This window comes from Lissotriton vulgaris, chromosome 5 (genome assembly GCF_964263255.1).
Source record: "Lissotriton vulgaris chromosome 5, aLisVul1.2, whole genome shotgun sequence".
NCBI classification, from domain to species: domain Eukaryota; kingdom Metazoa; phylum Chordata; class Amphibia; order Caudata; family Salamandridae; genus Lissotriton; species Lissotriton vulgaris.
Genome location: NC_141693.1, coordinates 201,095,966 through 201,106,008, shown reverse-complemented (window position 1 = coordinate 201,106,008; position 10,043 = coordinate 201,095,966). Strand labels below are relative to the sequence as shown.

Below are 10,043 nucleotides of genomic sequence, written 5' to 3'. Positions count from 1 at the left end.
GGCCTCATTTACAATATTCTGGCGCACAGCACTGCAGCAAGCCTTTCTGCTGCACTGTTGTGTGTCAAAAGAAAAGGGCAGGAATGCACCCTATCTACTCGATACAGCACATTCCTGTCCTTTTCCCTTTTGCTGGTGCACAATGGGATGCCATGCACCAACACTAGCACCCTTGCACCATGGTGCTAGGGTGTTTGCATTGTAGGTGTGATTGTTTTTGCATAGGAAGGGGCACCTAACTGCACAAAAACAATCACTATATGCGTTTTTCTCTCTACGTGTGCCTCATAATACGCCCCCCTCATGCCTCCACTGGGGAGGCGTACGAATCTGACGCATTCCCAGGTTTGCAAAACCTTGTAAATCTGGAAATGCATCTGGTTCCATGGATGTTGTGTTGAACACCCACAGCAACACCCTTTCATGCAGAGTAATGTGTGAAAGGGGGTCCTGTAGGAACTGGTGGTGCATGGAGACAGGGGGGCACACTAGGTGCCCCCCTGAGTGCATCCCCTGGTGCAGAGGCAACAGTGGGCCCTGTAGGGCCCCCTTTGTTTCACTCTGCCACACTTTACGGGCTTAATACCATTAAAACTGTAGCGGAGAGGAAGCTCATAATATGCTTAACAGGGCTGTAGTGGCCCCACCAAGTCAGTGTGGTAAAAATGGCAAAATAACAACACAAAAGGGGGGGGGGGGGAGGAGAAATTGTATGAAGAAAGCACAACCAACTACTTAAAAAAACTAGATTTCATTTATTCTGTGTGAACTTGATCGCATTAAAAACATTTAATAAAAAGACATAGTAAAATAACAATTATATAAACAACATAATAATACAGTGGTTTTGTACTTCTATCACAAATACATGAAAATAGGTCATAACCGGTGGCAAACAATGTTAATCAATTCTTTGACGCGCGTTTCGGCGTTATTCCAAACGCCTTCTTTAGGAGCCACAATAATATCTGTAAGACATATTTAAAACAAAATTAAAACCAATTAGACTAAACAGTCTATTTAACAATTCCGTTCTCAAAATCCAATATGCCAATTCAGACATACCTACACAAAATACATTTAGCTGTGCTTACATAACAATAACTCCCTACTTACGTAGCTGGTAGGATATAGCTACGCAAGGTACAATCTAATAATTATATATTTGAGCAGTGGTAAATGTGTCGAATAATGGTCCCAAATGGGTAGATTCTAATCCCAGCTAGTAAGGGGGAAAGGTGGGCTCTCAAATATAGGAGCTGTAGCCTCAACTAACTCTCTGCTTAACGTCCACTTCACGTAAGGGGGAAAGTCTCTGCATGAGAAGAATGAACTATTTAGCATGGCCCCTTAAAGATCGGGCATCTGTGAATGGTATAAAATATTTGCCCAATATTGTTATAGACAATGTAAGGGCTCAGAGCAGAAAATCAGCTAATGTGGGCAGGGGATGTGCCAATTGTTGGAATCAAAAAGGTAGAAACATTGTGCAATTACTTACCAAGGTATCTGTAACGAACGTGGAAAGGACACTAATATGTCCTTCTTATTAAAAAAATGTCTGTACAGTCAGATCTGGAAAAGGATATAATGGGGTACAGTGAGAAGAGGTAACACTATCAGTAATTTATTTATCTACAGGACTTGTTTGTGAGGTTACTCCGAATCATCAGACTTAAAAAAGACCATGTCCCATATGTGATGTAAAATATCCACTTTGAGCTATATATATACCATGACTGAACTTCATAATAAGGAATGAAGAAGATTTAGTGATTAAATTCTCATCGATACCCCTCGAGATGCAGGAAATGAGAGGCTATCATCATTCACATATTATAACATCGTGCAATGCCTTTAGGGAAAAAGGTCTCTGCTTCTTACCGTGATCCTATTTCGCTAACAACTTATATGGTATAAGCCTCTTCGGATATTGAAGGGACTGTCTTGATGAATAAAAAAGGGTAACCTTTCATGTGTTAAAGCTGGAAATAAGCATGTAAAAAGAACTGGTCAGACCCAATAACATACGAGTGCTGAGCAATGAGCACAGTTTGTATTGATAGACAACTGCATGAAATACGTGAAGTTCATTATACTTTGAACCTACATGGACTACAAGGGCTTGCATAATTGCCTAACAAAGCTAAAATGTTTATTAATACTTAAACCCAAGGAATGGGGAAAGCAAAATGTTACTAAAACTTGTTCTATGGATTAGTCGATGGATCTCTCATTCATGGAATGAAGAGAATATGTACATAGGGCAGTGATAAATGAGTAAGTTTCAAAAACTGCAGGCCGAATTATATTGTATATCCTTACCTAATAAACAACAGAAATGGCGTACTTCTTCCTAGTATCTGGGAGTGCGTTTAAAGGAGAAGACATGAAATTCCTATCTTCATGTGTGACTCGGAGGGGAGTTAGACCTCATGCCACAACTGAAAATGTAAAATGGAAACGAAAAATAACTGATACGATCGAATTTAAAACTGACTCCAAGTTAAAGGCAGACAAATTTAGCAAGAGCCTGTATCTTACCACTAATATAAAATCAAGGGCGTGTACATCCACCTACGGGAGCCGCGTAACGATATCTGCTGGCGTCCTTTGCCGTTGGGGGAAGAAAAATACCCGATGTACCGGTGTGCCCTTCCTTAAATCTCTCACCTCGATGGGAAGATAGCTCCCGCCGTAAAATAGTTTCTAAAGATAGAAATCAGAGGTGGCTACAGTTACACTAACATCGATGGATACTTAGTATGAAAAACAGGCTGTAGAGACCGGGGAGTGACGTGGACAGGTATCTTACCGTGATTTATGAAACGGGAGCATATGCATCAACCCGTGGGAACCTGATGGCGTCCCGCAGCCGTTGGAAAAGAAATGTAACCCGGCCTGCCATTAAGCCCCTCCTTAAATATAGGTAACCAAGGTACGTTTGATGACGCACCTACAGAACGCTTCCTCCTGTTAAAGGGGAAGTCTTTAAAAAATAATAGACTAAACCGTGCCGGACGTCACCTATCAGAGCCCAAACAGTGCAGCATGGCATTACACAATATTTTGATAACTGACACAGAGGGTATATTTGCTCATAACGTGTTGATGGCACGGTTCCCCCTCTGAAAGGAGAATTCTTTCTAAGAGTGAACCGTGCGCAGCCTCAGGTGGAAATGCCCGATATAAGGAGCATGATACTCCCTAACATCCTGTTAACTGACACGGAAGGTGTGTTAGCTTGCAAATGAATGATAAAAACATCTCCATAGCGGGGCACTCAACCGCATATCTGGCGGTTATTATCTCGTGCAAATAGATGTACAAACTGTGGGAATAACAGTTCTACTGGGGTTGGAAAACTCATCGTAAAATTAAAATGGAACAAGTAATCGTGCAGCTATGTTAGTGTATTACAATTGGATGAGCTGACTTAGAATACTGAAACCAAATAAGCTAATTATGAAAGCATCAATGCTACTGATGTTTAAAGATAAAACTTATAAAGAGCATAATGGACCTCTAATCTTAGCACTTATTATGATGATGTTCTGAGTCACTGGATTATGGGGTTAGAGGACACTGGGGACACAGGAGAGGAAGCAGTGTGTTATCACTATGTCACAAAGTGACATGTTGGATAAACTTTGCATATATAGCGGAAAAGGCTCACTCTATAGGGAATTTATAGAATTGCGTTCTCCCAGGGGGTTTCGCTATTCAATCCTCTCTTATGTGTGTCCAGAACAAAGATCCAAAAGACTTCTCTTTTTTTACGAATGGCACATCCACCTTTACTGTCTGGAGTTTTAATTTTTTCTAAGATGCGCCAGTGTAGGTCTTCTGGTTTGTGATCTAGATCAAGAAAATGCTTTACTAGGGGTGCGTTTAATTTCTTAGTTTTAATAGCTGATCTATGTTCCGTGAGTCGTGTTTGGATCGACGTGCATGTTTCGCCGACGTAGCCTAAGCCACACGGGCAACTAATGAAATAAACCACATTTGTGGTTTTGCAGTTCCATAAATCAATTGCTTTGGAAGTAAAACCATTGTGGATAAAATCTTCTCCACTCATAATGTTGTTGCACGATTTACATGAGGAACACGGGACCGTTCCTCGAACTGGAAGATTGGTCACTAAGGATCTCTGTATCTGATTACTGTTTGGCAATTTAGCATTGAACTTGGAGTGAACTATTTTATCTTTTAAATTCCTGTTTCTCCTATGAGCAAATAGGGGTCTGGGTAAAGTGCGAGTAGAGGACGGATTACAGTTCAAGATATGCCAATTGCCATTAATTATTTGACTCACACGTTCATTCATGGTGGAATGGGTGGTTACACATACAAGTTGGTCATTTACTGGTTGGTCTTTAGGGGTTAGAGGGGCATCTCGATCAAAGAATCGAGCCCGTTTGTAAGAGTTTCTTATTAATCTGTGTGGATATCCACGATCTAGAAACTTTTTACGCATGATTGCAGCTTGTTTATCGTAATCAGATTAATTAGAACAATTTCTGCGCACTCTAAGGAATTGGGAGAAGGGATACTCTCCCGTTGACATTTGGGGTGGAAACTACTGAAATGTAGTAGCGTATTCCGGGCTGTTGTTTTCACAAACAGGTCCACTTCCAATTTGTTGTTATTAACTCGAATTAACAGGTCTAAAAACTCGACTTGATTCTCGTTGTAGTGGGCCGTAAATTTCAGATTACTGTCGGTCAAGTTAATCCATTCCAGGAACTCAAGGAGGGCATCTTTCCCATTGGTCCAGATAAAAAAGATATCGTCTATGTATCTGGACCAATGGGAAATAGATTCAAAAAAGGGTGCCACTTCGTTATCTATGAATTGTTCCTCGAATCAGGACATGTATATGTTGGCTATCGATGGAGCCACCGACGCCCCCATACTCACTCCCCTGAGTTGTCGATAAAGATCTTCACCAAATTCGAAAATATTCTCTGTTAATACAATGAGCAGACAGTCAATCAAACATTTCTTTGGACATGTAATATTGTGTTTGTCTATAAACCAGTCAGTTGCTCTAATGGCTTCATCTATGGGAATGTTACTATACAAAGATTCGATATCTAGAGTAACTAGTATGTCTCTCTCTGATACGATATCAAGATTCTCTACTATATTTATCATATGGCAGGTGTCTTTTACATATGATTTAATTTTAGGAATGTGTGGTCTTAAAAAATGATCCACGAATTTTGATAAGGGTTCAGTGGGGGTGCCGATAGTAGACACAATGGGTCTATATGGGGGATTCTCTAAATTCTTGTGCATTTTCGGGAGACCGTAAATGCAAGCAGTTTTGAATTTATTGTTGTTTAAAAATTCGTGATCTTTAGTATTGATATCTCCATTCAATAAAGCAGCATTAGTTAATGTACTGATTTTTTAAATTATAGTGTTGATTGGGTTGTGGTTAATTTTCAAATAAGTTGAACTGTCATTTAGCATCCTATTCATATTATGCTTGTAATCGGTGGAATCAAGGACAACAATTCCTCCTCCCTTATCTGCTCCCTTAATAGTCAATTCTTTATTATTGGAGAGTTCTTTAAGGGCTAGTGTTTCGTTTTTAGTCAAGTTGTATTTTGGTTTAGGAATAAATTTTAAAGTTTTTTCTAGTTTTTTAATGACTACCAGCTCAAAAGCCGCTACTTCCGGCCCTAGCTGATCCAAGCCGGGAGTAAAGGAGGAGGGTAATGTAATTTCATTTTGCCTTTGCTTGGTTAGATCATAAATGTTGTCATCTTTATCTTGGAAAAACTTTCTCAATCTAATTTTCCTAAAGAAGGCTATTACATATTTGTAAAGCTCAAAAGTATTCACATATGCACATTGGCCCCACCAAGCACAGTGTGGTCTCAAGACTACTGCCACAACACTGCCAGAGATATCTAACCTCTGATCCCTGGCAGTTGAGGTGGTGCCAGTGCGGTACGACCACCCAAGTTGTAATGGGGCGGTTGGGCCGCAGGTGCACTGGTGTCCTCACCGCCACCAGTAGAACAATGGTTCCCAACCTTTTTAGAGCCATGACCTACTTTTTAGAACGCCAAATGTTTGTGACCTACCTATCTTTATTGGACATGAGTAGTGGTGATTTTTTTATGTAACTAAAGCATTGTATGGGATGGCATTGTCATTTACAGACAGCACATTTTCTATTCAAATGGCCACTAGCTTTGCACATACATTACAGGGATGGTTACACTATCCTGCGGCCAACACATACAGCAGGTCCCTTAACCCTGGACAATCGAACATTCATGCTCTTCCCTGACTACACTCCCTTAGTACAACAATAGAAGTCCTCTTTCCTAAGCACCTAAAAAAGACTCTGTGGGCTCAGAATACAATACTCCCTACCATTCCCAGCCCACCACAAGGTTCTTTTGAGAGGGTAAGTCCCTTTTCTTCACTGACCATACTGATGTGTGGGACTGGATAGATCAACAACAGGCTAGAACATTGTTGGCCTATGGGGCACCTCCCAGGCAATCGAGGACGGGCACAAAATTGATACAGAGAAAGAAGAGGGTCACCCTGCTCTCCGGGGATTGCAAGTCATCCCCCTTAGGAACAACTCACCGAAGACCAACAGTGGGCGATCCAAGCTGTGGAATTGCTAAGAGATAATGCTGGCTCAACAGAGGATGATCATGGCCGAACATATTTCAACTAAATGATGAACTGATCACTGCGGATGGACCCCGTCTAGGTTCCCAGACTCCACAAAAGGACCCGCCGCAGATAACTGACACCAAGATCTGAACCAGTTGCATTCATTGAGATTCCCGCACACTCCCCATTCCCTGATCCCACCCCCAGACCTCCCTCCAATGTCTGGCCCCGGCCACCACCTTCTTGCTAAATTGCTAAATTGGGTGGCCACTCACCACTTTCACTTTGCTTTTTCTCCCCCTGGCAAGCCGCAGCCCCGCCTTTGGATATGGTATTCAGTTTCTAACTGTTACTCTTTACCCTTCACCATTCTCCTACCTGCAGTGGTTTGACGAGGGCAGTAATGCTCCTGGCCTTTGCAACAAACCGATCACAGACGGGCTGCCTCTCAGACAGGTGGCTCGAAACGGGAACACCCCCTCATGGGGATTCTACCTCTTCCATAATATGGCTCCCCGGGCAGATACCCGGCTCCTTACTCTGAACATCAGAGGGATGCACTTGGCTAGGGAATTCTACGCCTTTTATTCTAATTCCAAGCATCAAAATACCCAGATCATCTTTCTCCAGGAGACACACATCACATTGCCAGAATTACAGCGGCTACATAAGCGTTGGAGAGGTCACATTGCAGCTACCATATACTCTGCATATCCACGTGGCACCCTTATTTGGGTCCGCCCGGTGTCCCTTTCCTAGTGACAAACACTATAGTAGACTAGGAGAGGCGATTTGTTTTCATAGAAGGTCGTCTTGACGGCTCCAGAATCCTCCTGGGCAGCGTATATGCCCTTAACACAGAGTAGGACACTATTTGGGCCACACTTCCACAAACACTGGCACACAAAACAGGGACCCCATGGATATTAGCGCGCGACTACAACTGCCCACTCAATATTTCCTTGTACTCCTCCCGACCCCCATTGCCTCGCACACCCTTCCACACGCAAGTGGCGCACTTGCGGGAATGGACTAACCAATGGGCTTTGATTGATGCATGAAGGTCACTCCATCCTGGTGAGCGCATCTATTCCCTTTTTTCAGCACTACACGACCTCTAAGTATGTCTTGATCAGATATTCCTTTTGGCCACTCTCCCAGACACCGGACGGACTATTGGAGCAGCATAATTTCTGATCATGATGCACACACCTCTCTTGGAGCGCCCCGCTGGCCCGGTGCCTACTTGGCACCTACTGCGGGAGACACTGGAGGATCCTTCCTTCCAAGCCTCACACGCTGAGCACATCACTTAATATTTTTAGGTCGAGTATTCAAGACCTTTTGTATATACTTTAGTATATACATATATGTGCATGTACTTTGTGGGCTCTGGATATCAGCACTAGGACTTGTCTGCTTCCGCTTAGGGACTTTTTTATGTTTAACTGCCTCTATTTATCTGTCTTTTTTTCATTTTATTTTTATTAACATTTTCTTTAATACATTACAAAGACATAGATTAATAGCAGCATACAATGGCACCTTCAGTACGACTTCGGCATCGTACAAGAACAACAGTGACGGATAGTCTAGTAACTGTTCCAGATTCTTACACATTTGGTGGGAGCATCTTTCAGCTGCATAACCCGCAGATCTATTTAACTGTCTTGATAAAAAAAGACCAGTAGAGGTCTGTAAACTACCAGAATTGCGTTCTGCTTGTTCAACTGCCTCTATTTAACTGTCTTGATAGAAAACGGCCAGTAGAGGTCAGTAAATACCAGAATTGGTTTCTGCTGAGGGACTTTCTTTTTTTGATTTTTCTGGCAACTGCCTCTATTTAACTTTCTTGAGAGAAAACAACCAGCAGAGGTCAGTAAAATACCAGAATCACTTTAGCATTCTGTAGATTCCCGTCCATAGAAATTGTCTTCCATGAGCACCTGTAGATAATAATATTTTTTCAAATCTTGTGTTTTCAGTGATATGACCACCAAAGGCCCTGATTTTATATAAAAAAACAGAGCTTTGGACTATACCATTTCCCGCAGAAAGGCAATATTTCTCTCCATGTGTTCCCATACCTGGAGTGTCACGCAGTTTGGTGCAGTGGTGTAATGAAATTTTAAGGGGCCCCCCTGCAAGGTACACAGAGGGGCCGCTCTCCGGATTTATTACAGAGCGCTCAGGCCTGAGTACTCTGCTCAGGGGGCCTCCTGCAGCTCGGGCCCCCCTACACCGCGGGGGCTGCGGGGGCCTGTGTTACGCCCCTGGGTTGGTGCTTACTTTCCCTCCATGTTAAAGAACCCATACTAATGTGCTACATACATATAAGGTCCCAAAGGCGAGACCGATTGCATTGCAAATTCTTGTTCCACCAGCAGTGGCTCGGCGTCCTCACTCGCTGTTGTCGCTGAAGCACCGCAAACGTGACAAGAAAAACACATAATTTAAAGGCATCTTTATTTATTGCTGTTCTTCTTCCGACCTACCAAACATCAGCTCAAACACTGCATAGAGGTTCATAGGTAGGAATGCCTTTTACCACTGACCAGTTTAACGTGCTTTTATTTTTCATTTAAGGTCTGAGGTTATTTTACATGCAGATACCTGAAAGTGAAAACAAACAAAATAAAAATGGAATATTTTCTTCCTTTTAGCCATGAGTTTTACCCTGCTTCTACACTCACTGTCCCCTCTCCATTTTACTCACAGTTTCCATACTTTTTTTAATGCACTTCGACCACTGGTTTGCCCCCTCTTTCAAAGCACCTATACTTCTATGCTAAGCGTAGCGGCCTTAACCAAGTTCTCAACATGTGAATTTGGAATGAAAGTGAGACGTCTACTGTACAAATGGTGTAATAAGCAGGGAGAAAATCTAAATCACAAAACCGTCAACCAAATTCTCAACCAAAAGCTCCTGTTGTTTATACGGGCAATGTAACGCAGATGTTTCCCTATTAAAACAAGAGTGTGTGGGTGGGGTGACAAATAATGTCCCACTGCCAGAACCTTCCTTTGGTGAATGTACGCCCTTCATATGTGGCCCTTGTATTTCTTAAAGCAGCCAGCAGCACACTTGCTCCTGAGTGATGCAGCAGTCAGGCTTTGTGACAAATGTGTATTTGATTTTGGAGGCAGCAAGAATGTGGGCCTTAAGTTGTTTCTCTGTTGTGACAAACGTAGGCTTCTTCTGGGAGGCGGACGACCGTAGCCAGCTCTGGGATCAGGCATCATTCTAAAAGTCATGACTAAAGGCTATGGGGCAGACCTACAAGAAACTAATGCAGTGCGATGCCGCAAGTCATTTTGCTGCGCCGTGCTGCGTTAGTTTCGAAGCGCAGGGATGCAACATATTTACAATAATATGTTGCATCTCTGTGCTTCCC

At 42.5% G+C, this 10,043-nt stretch overlaps 1 long non-coding RNA gene across 2 annotated transcripts; it reads right to left on the bottom strand.

Annotated features, from left to right (window-relative positions):
- Positions 1 to 735: 735 nt before the first annotated feature.
- On the bottom strand, positions 736 to 2,923 carry LOC147710475 (uncharacterized). 2 transcript variants are annotated; one of them, XR_015295630.1, is made up of 6 exons: positions 2,816 to 2,923; positions 2,545 to 2,709; positions 2,326 to 2,474; positions 1,885 to 1,985; positions 1,502 to 1,575; positions 736 to 968 (listed from the first exon to the last, which is right to left on the bottom strand). It is a non-coding gene; the product is annotated as an uncharacterized LOC147710475 (long non-coding RNA). The 2 variants fall into 2 exon arrangements; XR_015295629.1 differs by having other exon boundaries at positions 2,326 to 2,444.
- Between the last annotated feature and the right edge of the window lie 7,120 nt (positions 2,924 to 10,043).